We start from the raw sequence: 12,504 nt of genomic DNA, 5'->3' as shown, positions 1-12,504 counted from the left end.
AGAAAGAGAGAGCAATTGATGCCTGAACTGATATGGAATGACCCATTCTCCTCCTGATCTCTTGATTCCTTACAACTAAGAAAGAAAGTGAGTGGGGTAAAGAATTATTACTATTGTTGTTGACGGCTTGCAAGTGCAGCAAATCCCACTTTTTAAGACCCTATAGTTGCAAGTGCACAGCTTGCTGATCCATCAGCCATGGTTAACAAACTTCCATAAATGTGTTAACTAGTGTCAGAAGAATAATTTGGGATTCCAACTTGAACTGACGTTTGTATGAGAATAAATTAAAAAATGAAATCCAGACAGTTGTGAGGAGGAGAAATATTTATTCCCCAAAGCAAAGGGGCTTTTCTTTAGGGGCAGCTGCAGAGAAATGGGGTACAATGACATTGTTTTATAAGGGAGCTTGTCCTAAATGTGGCAGTGCATACATGCTGATTCTAGAGTGACACTTGAGGGATGTGTGTGTGTGTGTGTAGATATATGTCATGTATGATGTTTATTCTTGTGAACATGCAATTCCCCTGGAAGACCAATTTAATTTACTCTATTTACCAATAGAGTTTATCCTTTGATACATGGATTAGTTCTGGGTAACTTATTTGGGGGTTTGAGGAAGTTTGAGTAAAATATTTTTCCCCATTCCAGCCAGCCACAGTGGCACAGTGGTTAGAATGCAGTACTGCAGGCTACTTCTGCTGATCACCGGCTGCCCTCAGTTTGACAGCTTGGGTCTCACCAGCTCAAGGTTGACTCAGCCTTCCATCCTTCCGAGGTCGGTAAAATGAGGATCCAGATTGTTGGGGGCAATATGCTGACTCTGTAAACTGCTCAGAGAGGGCTGTAAAGCACTGTGAAGCGGTATATAAGTCAAAGTGCTATTACTATTGCTATTGCTATTTTTATTTGATTAACTTAGTTTCAGCTTGACTGTCAATTATCTAGTGGAGACGCTGATTCTCAGTCCATTGTAGATTCTGGTAATTTCTTAAGGGGAGATGAAAGCAGTTTAAAGAATAAAATATATTTTGATATAAAATTTCCCACACTAGGATATATGTTACTTTGTCCCTTAACATAATTATTTGATTCACATATTAAGACATAGTTTGACTTTTAGCTTAGCCATTAGGATAACCCATGTTTTTTTATTTTTGCATTTGAATGAATGGCAAATTGCGTTTTAAACTACATTTCTCTTAATTAATTCATAACGAAGTTATTTCTACTCCAAAGAGAAGTCTGTTGTGGATTATTTTAATTAGATTTATGTAAATAAATAAAAATATGATGGTAATAAATGTGACAATTCCTCTATTTATGACAACAGGTGAATCACCTTGTTTTCCTCACTCTATCCTTGTAAGAGTTTAGAAGACAGAAAACTCAAAATACTCAAATTCTAAAGAATGCTGTTGTGATTGTAGCTGACTTTCAGGCTTGGATGCACAAACCACCTGCTCAGAGTAAAGGTTAGCTCTGATCACCTGTAGATTTTTTCCTCTGCTAGACATAGAAAAGCTTTGAACTTCAGGCAACGGTCAGGTGGAATTTTTTTTTTGAAGAACATATCTTCTTTTGATATGTTATGATGAAGTTAAACTTTTCATAGCGTTTGAAAGAGTGCTTCATTTGTAGAGGACCAATACTTTGTAATATAATCAGAGAAGTGGATTTTTCTATTAAGTAATTTACAAGTAGTAATGTACGGTGATCTGAACAGTTCTCCAATTTATCTCCTCAAGCACTGAAGGTTGATATTTTTAAATTAAAGAGATTTTTTTAATCTTTTCAAATAAAACTTGATGCTATTTGCCTTTTATAGAATTGGCATAATCCTCTAGTCACATGCTTTTAGCTATATAGCCAGGAAGTGGAATTATACAAATTACTAGATAACTTATGACCTGTTGGGTCATCCTTTGAGGCAGGGGTGAAATCCAACAGGTTCTGACAGGTTCTGGAGAACCGGTAGCGGAAATTTTGAATAGTTCGGAGAACTATTGCTGAGCACATTGTAAGCCGCCCTGAGTCTTCGGAGAAGGGCGGCATATAAATCAAATTAAAAAAAAACAAAACAAAAAAAAAACCGGGAAATACCACCTCTGGCTGGCCCCAGAGTGGGGTGGGAATGGAGATTTTGCAATATCCTTCCCCCAGGAGTGGGGAGGGAATGGGGATTTTGCAGCATCCTTCCCCTGCCATGCCCACCAAGCCATGCTCACCATGCCACGCCCACAGAACCAGTAGTAAAAAATTTTGAATTCCACCACTGCTTTGAGGGATGGATATCCCCCATTCTCTTTTCACACAGAATAATTAGGCTAATGATATATTTTTATTCCAGTGCAGAATGGTGCTCCTATCTCCTTAGAAAAGTTTCTTTAACATAGAGCTGCAGAGATGCTGCAATAGCCAGAACTTTGCGAATGAAACTGGTCTGAACATTGTGGATGTTTTAATGCATTCTTTAAGTTAGCAAATTTGAGGTACCTTTATTCAAAAATTGTTATAGTATAATGCACAGGGAAGGGGAATGAATTCTGACTTCATGCCAGCTTCCCCATTGACTTTTTTATAGGAAGCGGAGAGAGAAAATCACAAACACATGACCAGGAGACCTTGCATGAACTTCATAGAAATTTCAGTTCCACAGGAGTCCTCATTTTTTTCTACTTTCTTTAAGTTAGCAGTTTTTAGGTACTTTGAAATGAATCAAACATTGTAGTGGCATAATACACTAACTAATGGGCTAACTAAAGGGTACAAATAGACAGGAAAGCTATAGTAAATAGATTTCAACTTTTTATTTTTTTAGTGAGAGCCAATTTGGGGTTGTGATTTGGGCTCTAATCTAGAAACTGGGAGACTGTGAGTTCTAGTCTCTCTAATGATCACTTGATTTTTGCAGCCCTGTTCTGGTTGCTTTATTTAAGACACTTAGTTTATTTGAAATTTGAAATAATAGTTTGTAATTTATATTTCAAATTAAACTCCCACCAAAAAAATTATTGGATATATCCCTATCCAGCTAAGGCTCATCTTATATTGTCACTCCAACATCTTTAATAATGCTCGGTCACAAATATGTACCATATTTCCTTGGAATTTTAGCTATCTCTGCTGTAACAGATTAACTGAACAGAAATTATAAAGTATTCTTTAAAAATTTGTGGGGGGCGGACAGTGTTTTTATGGGGATTTTTTTCCTGAAACAGCTCTTTAAGGCAGCTTTGAATCCAAAATCAAACCAATCTTCCAGTTTCACCAAAGACATAAATAGCAGTGGTGAAATCTAAAATTTGTTACTACTGGTTCTGTGGGCGTGGCTTGGTGGTGGTGGTGGTAATGTGACTGGGTGGGCGTGGCCATTTTTTTTTTTTTTGCTTTTAAAACCATTTTTTCTACAACCTCTTTGACGAAGAGATTGTAAAAAAATGTTTTCAAAAGGCTCTGACGATCCCAGCTGAGTTGCCTGATTGGCAGAGGCTTTTTTTAAAAAAGGTTTTTTTTCTTTTAAAAGCCTTTGACGATCCCAGCTGAGCCGCACGATCATCAGAGGCTTTTTTTTTTTTTTTACTTTTAAAAGCATTTTTTTGGCCAAAGAGGTTGTAGAAAAAATGCTTTAAAAGTAAAAAAAAAGCCTCTGATGATTGTGCGGCTCAGCTGGGCATGAGGGGGGGGGGCAGGGATTTTTGCTACCGGTTCTCCGAACCACCCACCTCCATCGCTACGGATCGGGCAATCCGGTCCGAACCGGGAGCATTTCACCCCTGATAAATAGCCAGTTTGGTGCAGCAGTTAAAAGCACCAGCTTAAAAACCAGGAGACCATGAGGTTTTGTCTTGCCTTAGACACAAAGTCAGTTCTGTGATCTTAGGCCAGTTACGTTCTCTCAGCCCTAGGAAGCAGCCAATGACAAATCACTTCTGAAACCTTGCTAAGAAAATTACAAGGACTTTGATCTGTCCCCGTCCACACACACACACAAACACAGCCAGCCGAGGGTTAAGGAAGCACTTGGAACACACCCAGGTCTTTATCTCCAACTTGGCAGCGATATACATGCCGTCTGCCAAGTGCTTTATTTCCACAGAAACAGAAAGATAATATACTCAGCGTCCAAAAGTCCAACAACAATAAATATTCCTCCCAGCAGTTCCGAACGAGGCTTTAGTGACTATCCAAGGTTTAGTTTTGTTCGTCACAAGGATCACTGGCCACCACCCTCTATTATATCGTTTCTGGGGTGTGGTCCAGTGACTCAGTTCTAATCCCTAGCACGCCTCCTGAGCTGCTGCAATCGTTTATCACGCCTTCGGAGGCGTGCGTCCAGGAATGATGTTTCTCCTTCGCTCTCATCCGAGCCACCTGTCTCCCTGCTAATCTCCTCTCCCTCGGCCAGCACCTGAGACAGTGCCAGAGGGGAGGGGCCTGGAGAGGGAGGCCTGGCTGACTCCTCTTCCTCATGCTCGGAGCTTTCTTCCTCCGATGGGACAGGCTCAGAGGGCGGGGCCACAACAGACTTGTCCAAGTAGTCACCAGGAGTCAACACTGACCTAAAGGCACCACAAATAAATAAATAAATGTTTCAGACGTTAAGGGTTAATGCGTTAAAGAAGAGTCCTATTGTGGAGATTAAGGGGTAGCTAATGAAGCTGAAATTGCATCTGACCAAATATAATTCCAATTGCATCATATTAATAATGACTGGTCACTCCAAACCGAATCCACCAAAGTTTCCAATGCTTTCAAAGGAAAATTCATGTTAAGCACCTTCCAGTTATCATTTATGGCCAGATAATGTATCATCTTGCAGTGTGATACTTTCATATTATGTTCCCTGTCTCTGCAGATTCATGACGTTTTATCCAGAAGCTGCAGTCTTATTCGCTATTTGTACTGCTTTAAGAAATCAGCCCCATGGCATTGTTTAAAAGGCCATGGATAGCGGATTGGTAACAGACTCTTGGCTTCAGCTACCTGTCTAGCATCAACTGAGATTTAGGTCACCTGTCTAGTAGCTCCAGATGGCTGTGCAGGCTGCAGCTATTGCCCCATCGTCTGCGGCTTTGGCAAGACTAATTATTTCAAAGTATTTCACTCCGGTCTAATGCCTACATAAGATAACTGTTAACAAACAATGCTCTTAGTTAGTTTTCTATATTTCTTTGCTACTTTGTTGCCTGGACTTTTACAGATAGCCCTAAACTACTGTCAGGTTTAATATATAGGGACAACTTGCTGGCTAGCCTACCAGCGCATGGTTCCTAAAGAGATTAGACCCTAGTAAGCCAATTCATCAACGTTCATAAAACACAATTTTCATTAGAAACAAATACGAAACTAAGAAAACAAACCAAATAGAACAATCTAATGCAAGAATCGAATTACTGATTGGAACTCTTCATTAAAAATCTCCTCCCTGCTTCTATGTTGAACATGGTAACTTCATCACTCTCTTATATAAGTAGTCTTCCTCTCCCACCAGGAGTCAAAACTATCACTCTCTTCCTGCAGAGAAAGGCAAAAAAACAAACAAAAATAATTTCTTTATGGCTGTATAAGGGTCAGTTCTTGCCACTTCCTTGAAGATACAACCTCTGTTAACCAAAGTATGTAATGCAGAGGTGGGTTTCAGCAGGTTCTGACCAGTTCTGGAGAACCGGTAGCAGAAATTTTGTGTAGTTCAGAGAACCGATAAATACCACCTCTGACTGGCCCCACCCACATCTATTCTCTGCCTCCCAAGTCCCAGCTGATCGGGAGGAAATGGGGATTTTACAGTATTCTTCCCCTGCCATGCCCACCAAGGCACACCCATCAAGCCATGCCACGCCCACCAAGCCACACCCATAGAACTGGTAGTAAAAATTTTTGAAACCCACCACTGATGTAATGTAAACTCCACACATGGGCAGCTATGAAGGGGTTTATTAAGCTTTGTCTTTGGTATGTTTCCCAACATACCAAAGGCTGAAAATGACAACCAAATATCTGTTAAATGTGAAAGACGCCCCCAACTGCTGTCTGAAAAGTAGTTGAGGGAGTAAAAATTTAAAAGTAAGAACACTTCTTTCTACTATAGATATAGTCCTGGTTTGGATCTTGAGTGAGGGCTAATCCTATCATGTCCTGAGGGCCATATCTTTTGTTTTGTAGATAAGCTGGCTCAGCCTTTGTCTTGTAGATAGGTTGGCACCAAAATATCTCCAGGAGGAGGGGCAGGGAGCTGAGGTTCTGAGTTTATGTCTTTAGAAACATGTTTTTTCTTTAGAGAAAATACAATATTCTACCTTTTTAATTTTTCCTAGAATATTTCATTTTTCTGGAAGAGGGGTGGGTGCTAACTTCTTACAATGTATTTTGACTGTAAGATGCTTTCGTCTCCGAAGTGCTGGCAAGAAATGAATCTTCCCCATGCAAAATATGCTTCTGCCACTAAGCTATTAGCCCCTCCCTTAGGCATATATGCTGCTATTTAGGGAAGCGAGCGGCTGTTTATTTTTATCTGTCCCTTCTTTTCTCCTGCATCATCTACTTTCATTGCGGGGATGACAAAAATAGTACCAGGCAGGAGATACTGCCAGTTTCCCACAGCAATAGCCAGTCCCTGAAAGCTGCATTTTCAGCCTCTCGTCCGCCATACCTTTGCACTGTTAGACAATTAGCAGCTGCTGACTCTGTTGAAGACGGGCTGACTGCCTTCCAATCTTTTATAACTCTCAAGAGAGCCTTGGTTAACTGAGGATCTCAGCCTGGAGAAGACAATGCATATTCATGGCGCAGCCCCTATTGGTCACGTGTACCTATTGCTAGGTTACAAGGACCCAAAAATAAATCCTTCAGTTTAGATTAGACCTCAGATGAACTGTTTCCACCGCTGTGGAAAAGACCAGAAAGCTAGTTATAGCATGGATATTAATGAGGAAAAGAAAAGAAAAGACAGCGCAATAATGAGGAAAACCTCTGATGGGTAAAGAGAGGGTTCTCCCTGGTTTGGGAATCCTCCTTTGGGGGCACATATTTCCCTAGGCAGACATTGTTTACACAGTTGCTCCCGATTTGCTCTCATCATCACTGCAGAGGGCAGCAGAGCTCGGCACTGACACACCATCATGAAAGTAGGACAGATTTGCACCATAAGGTTGACTTCCTCGTGTTTAGTGCCTTGTTAATTGCCCAGTTGGATAGCATCTTTTGAATCAGACTATTTCTACCATCAAGGATTTTGACATTAGATCCAATCCAAAAAGCATTTGGCAGGGGTTGTAATCCATGAGAAGTGTTCCAACAAAGGGAACACAGCAGTTAACACAGGAGAGCGGTTGGGCATCCCATGCTGATCTCTATCTCTGTATCTTCATGTGTAGTCCATAAGCAAAATACGTGAAACTAGGTGCTTACACAAACGATTTCTTTTGTTCAAAATTAGAGGGCATAGCCCATATAAGTGGGCTATTTTCCACAATGCTCATTCTTTTCATATCGCGGACCAAAAATGTTTAAACTTTGAAAGGAAAGCCATGCTAAACCTTACTTGATGAAAACAAGATAGCCGCTCTTACTTTCAAAGAAGTTGTGGCCATCTCCCCAAATGTTTGTTCTAGAATTCCAAGGGTGTTTGTAACAACCACAAGATGTCTTTAGGCTGGAAGAACCAGGATATTCAAATTCTTCTTCTGCTGGCTTTCTTCAATACTTTGGTTTTAAAAAAAAAAAGTTTGGTTAAAAAAAATGGTTAGGGACTTGGGAGCCAACCAATGTCTCATTTTGCTATCTTCTGGAAATAGTCTAGATTAATTTAATTCTAGAAGAAAACCATGCTTTTTAATTAAGCTCTACCACCACCATACCCTTGTAGGAAGTTAGCACCCACCCCTCTCCTAATATTTCCTAGAAATATTAAAAAGGCAGAATATTATACCTCCCTGGATGAGAAAAGGAGAAACATGCTCTTGGAAGGCAGGCCCCACCTTTGTTAATAGCCCCATAAATGCTGGGCCAGTTTATCTACAACACAAAAGACCCATAGGACATAATAGGATTAGCCATCTCACCACATGACACCTGAGAAGATTACATCACCCAGCAAGATTCAATCAAGCCTGGGATTCAAGACAACCAACAAAGTTACCCCTGCATGGCCCCATGGGAGTCTGACAACCAATCAGGATACAGTTCTTGCCACAGGAACAAGAAGCAAGTTCAAAGCCCAACAGAGGGTATAAATTTCTCTCCCTCTCTCACCCATGTGCTCTTTTTGCTCAGGACCTCAAACCATACGGTCCTGTCCACCATTAAACCATTTTTCCAAGCAGTCTCCATGTTTCCAGTGTGTTTCTTCCCACTTGGAACTGAACCCAGGTGATCATTTCTTCCAACACTCTCCAAAAAAACCTCTAGAAAATGTACCAAAATTATTATTTAAAATATTACTTTGTTGATACGTTAGTTAAAATTAGACAATAAATTGAACCCTTAACATTATTTGAATGGATCAAAAGCTACACATATACACCTTTTTCTCTTAAATAAGAAATATTAAGAACCAAAAGGTAGCATAGTTCCAGATTTCCATCTTTTCCCCATTATAGAATCACAGAAATTTCCAGATTACTACATCCAAAAGCAGCATCCTGGGCTTTGGAAATGACCAAGATCCCAAATTAAAAGCTATAGCAAAAGCAATGTATTTCCCAAAACACACAACTCTGGAATGCATGGTCACAGAATATATTTATTTAATGTAGGGAAAGAAACAATATTACTGTATCGTTGTCTGTGAATAGATGATCCTAGCAGTATAAGAAATATTTATCCGGAATATTTGTGTTTGCTCAATCTGTTGATCATCTTCTGGCTTTCTACACACTGGTTTAGAAATTGATTCAAAAATAATGTTTTATTTTAAATTCTGTCTGTGGATCTAATTCTTCTCAACTAGTGGTTCCATTGTAAAAGCTGAGTGCGTCAACCCTGGAGCCATCTTTGAGCGTCTTCAGGGTTGCCACAGCGAGGCTGGCTGGAGCTGTGGGAAAGGGAGGGGGGAGTAGTGATGGTTGTGTGTAATGTGGGCAAGAACTTTGGATTTGAACTGGGAGGGAAAAAAACTCCTGGGGACCAGTGGTGGGTTTCAAAATTTTTTACTACCAGTCCTGTGGGTGTGGCTTGGTCAGCGTGGCATGGCTTGGTGGGTGTGGCTTGGTGGGCGTGGCAGGGGAAGGATACTGTAAAATCTCCATTTCCACCCCATTCCAGGGGAAGGATACTGTAAAATCTCCATTATGCCCACAATCCAGGGGAAGGTTACTGCAAAATCCCCATTTCCTCCTGATCAGCTGGGACTTGGGAGGCAGAGAATAGATGGGGGCGGAGCCAGTCAGAATTTTTACTACCGGTTCTCCGAACTACTTAAAATTTCCGCTTCCAATTCTCCAGAACTGGTCAGAACCTGCTGAAACTCACCTCTGCTGGGGACATATGACATGCCTAAGAAATCTATATTTTGAGGAACCCTGCCTTGGAGTTTTGATTTCCTAAGGTCTGTTGCTTGGATCCCTGGCATTGTGTATGCAAATACAGGTAGACTTATGACCACAATTGAGTCCAAAATTTCTGTTGTTAAATGAGAGATTTGTTAAGTAAGTTTTGCCTGATTTTACTACATTTCTTGTCACAGTTCAGTGAATCACAGCATTTGTTAACTGAATCACAATCGCAATTGTTAAGTGAATCACTGCAGTTGTTAAGTTAGTTAACAATACTGTAAATCTGACTTCCCCACTGACTTTGCTTGTCAGAAGTTCACAAGAGGTGATTATATGGCCCTGCGATACAGCAACAGTCATAACTATGAACCATTTGCCAAATATCTGAATTTTAATCAGGTGTGACAGTGAGGATGCTACAATCGACATAACTATGAAAAACAGTATTAAGTCACTTTTTTCAGTGCCATTGTAACTTTGTACAGTCACTAAATGAATTGTTGTAAGTCCAGGACTACCTGTACACATGTAGAAGAGTGTGTACAATCACCAACACACACACACACATGGTTGTATCTTCCAGAATACTCTGGTTGAGGATGTCTTTGAGACAGAGGTAGCCAATCTGATGATGTCATTCCTTCTACTTCAAGCTTTGCACTTGTTTATATGTATGTCAATACATATTGTTGATGATCTGTCCCCGTCCACACACACACACAAACACAGCCAGCCGAGGGTTAAGGAAACACTTTGGCACACACCCAGGTCTTATCTCCAACTTGGCAGCAATTTACACACCGTCTGCCAAGTGCGTTTATTTCCACAAAACAGAAAGATAAGATACTTAGCGTACAAAAAGTCCAAGCAGAATAATATTTCTCTCAGCAGTTCCGGACGAGGCTTTAGTGACTATCGAAGGTTTACTTTTGTTCGTCACAAGGATCACTGACCACTACCCTCTATTTTATAGTCTCTGGGGTGTGGTCCAGTGACTCAGTTCTAATCCCTAGCACGCCTCCTGAGCTGCTGCAATCGTTTATCACGCCTTCGGAGGCGTGCGTCCAGGAATGATGTTTCTCCGTCACTCTGATCCGAGCCACCTGTCTCCCTGCTAATCTCCTCTCCCTCGGCCAGCACCTGAGACAGTGCCAGAGGGGAGGGGCCTGGAGAGGGAGGCCTGGCTGACTCCTCTTCCTCATGCTCGGAGCTTTCTTCCTCCGATGGGAGAGGCTCAGAGGGCGGGGCCACAACAGTTGACTAAATTTATCCAGGTAACTACTTGAAATGATATGAAAAACTGAATAAACTGAATAAAATTGAATCATTCATTGCTATTACTGGTGATCAGGTTTTTGAGAGAAATTCAAAATGGAGAGACAGCCTTTGGACAGCGATGATATAGTTTTATTGTCAAACTATATTGTCTTTTTTTGCCTTGTAGCCACTTCATGCAGAGTTGCACTTAGCTATTGAAAACGTGTTTCTACACCAAACAGAGTCAAACAAAAGCTGACAGCTTTTTCATGCAACTAGGAACCAATTTATTCAAAGGCATCTGGACAAAAGCATAGGAAAGGCTGATACTGGGGAACTAACAAGGAGATGGAAAGTAAGTTCCAAGGGAAGGGTAAATATATAAATTCAGAGTAGTTGTGGGGCACATGGAGAATCTTCACCTCCATTGAAAGACTCTTTCACTGATGCTTTCAAAGCCTTTTAATAAAACCCATTACCAGGCAGTTTCATTTCAGAGAATGAACACAGGGCTACAACCCTGTAGAAATATTTTTCAGTCTGGCACATTGGCTTAACTTGAACACAGAGAAATACCTGGGAGAGCGGGAGACCTCACACGGGTCATGTTTTCAGTTCACAAACATGAGGTTATGTGATTTGCATTGTGTGTGATCTTGAGGCTGGCTGCATGTGGAAAAGATAATGGTGGAGATGGCAGAATCACAGCCTCATGGGACTTTAACCTGCTGCTTGGTGAGTCCAAGGCAGCTCAGGGGCTCCTAGTCCCAATGGCAACTATGGACTTGTCCCAGTGCATATTGGGCACTAGGTCTGTGTTTTGTCTTGGGGCAGTTACAGTGACATCTACTATGTGAGGTTATTAGTATCACTTCATTACATGGAGAAATCATTCTTTGGATGCCCTCTGATTTGCTAATAGCTCACACAAGCAAGGAGACCAGTCCTGTTGGATTAGCCTATCTAGCCAATTGACTAGCCAGTTGACTGATGGACCCTTGAGTTTTCCATGAGGATCTGATGGTGATTCAGCTGAGGCCTTGAAAGGCAGGTGGTAGGCAGGTGACTGAAGCCCTGGACTAAATTGCTGCTCTGCAGCTCTGTGCACCAATCCCAGGGTATACCTTGGTTTTCTGGGAGTTTCAGTGAAGTGCCGCTCTGAAGTTTACTAGGTGAAATTGATTTTAAAAATAGTAAAAACTAAGGGCATTTAGGATTGTGGTTCTGATTCACAGGCTAGAGGAGTTAACGCTTGTTCTCTATGCCTTAATAATAATTCCCGCACTTTCCAAATTGTTATTTGAGAAAGCTGTTCATACCTTCCATAAAGCTACATTACAGATAAATGAGTTTGAACCCATTTAAAACCGAGAGTTACTCCCAAGAAACTCCAGACACTGCATCTAGGAAGAGAATAGATGGACTGCTAACAAAATTTTATTTTTTAAGATTGTTCAGGGAAAGCCATCAATAGTTTACTTAGGCTAACAAAGATATAGTTCACTTAGAATTCTTTCAAAGCTGTGTGTAGTAGAGCTTTCTCCAATTCTCTTGGCGGGACCTGCAGACAAGTTAAAGATATACAGAGTTATACACAAACTCTATTTTTAAGAAAATAGAAAAAGAGGTTTGGCATAATCATTCTCAAAGAAATCATCCTATAACTGAGACAGTTTGTCCCTGAGAAATGCAGTCCTTTACAATTTATCTTGGAGTGGGGAAATAAGAGAGAATAATGAAGAAGAAAACCCTT

At 40.8% G+C, this 12,504-nt stretch overlaps 1 long non-coding RNA gene across 1 annotated transcript; it reads right to left on the bottom strand.

Annotated features, from left to right (window-relative positions):
- Nucleotides 1–4,039: 4,039 nt before the first annotated feature.
- On the bottom strand, nt 4,040–6,766 carry LOC132711201 (uncharacterized). Its single transcript, XR_009622032.2, has 2 exons — nt 6,653–6,766; nt 4,040–4,562 (listed from the first exon to the last, which is right to left on the bottom strand). It is a non-coding gene; the product is annotated as an uncharacterized LOC132711201 (long non-coding RNA).
- Between the last annotated feature and the right edge of the window lie 5,738 nt (nt 6,767–12,504).

This window comes from Pantherophis guttatus, chromosome 3, assembly GCF_059756535.1.
Source record: "Pantherophis guttatus breed Tessera chromosome 3, ASM5975653v1, whole genome shotgun sequence".
Lineage (NCBI taxonomy): Eukaryota > Metazoa > Chordata > Lepidosauria > Squamata > Colubridae > Pantherophis > Pantherophis guttatus.
Note: the sequence above shows the minus strand (reverse complement) of the source record. Positions and strands in the feature narration are given on the sequence as shown.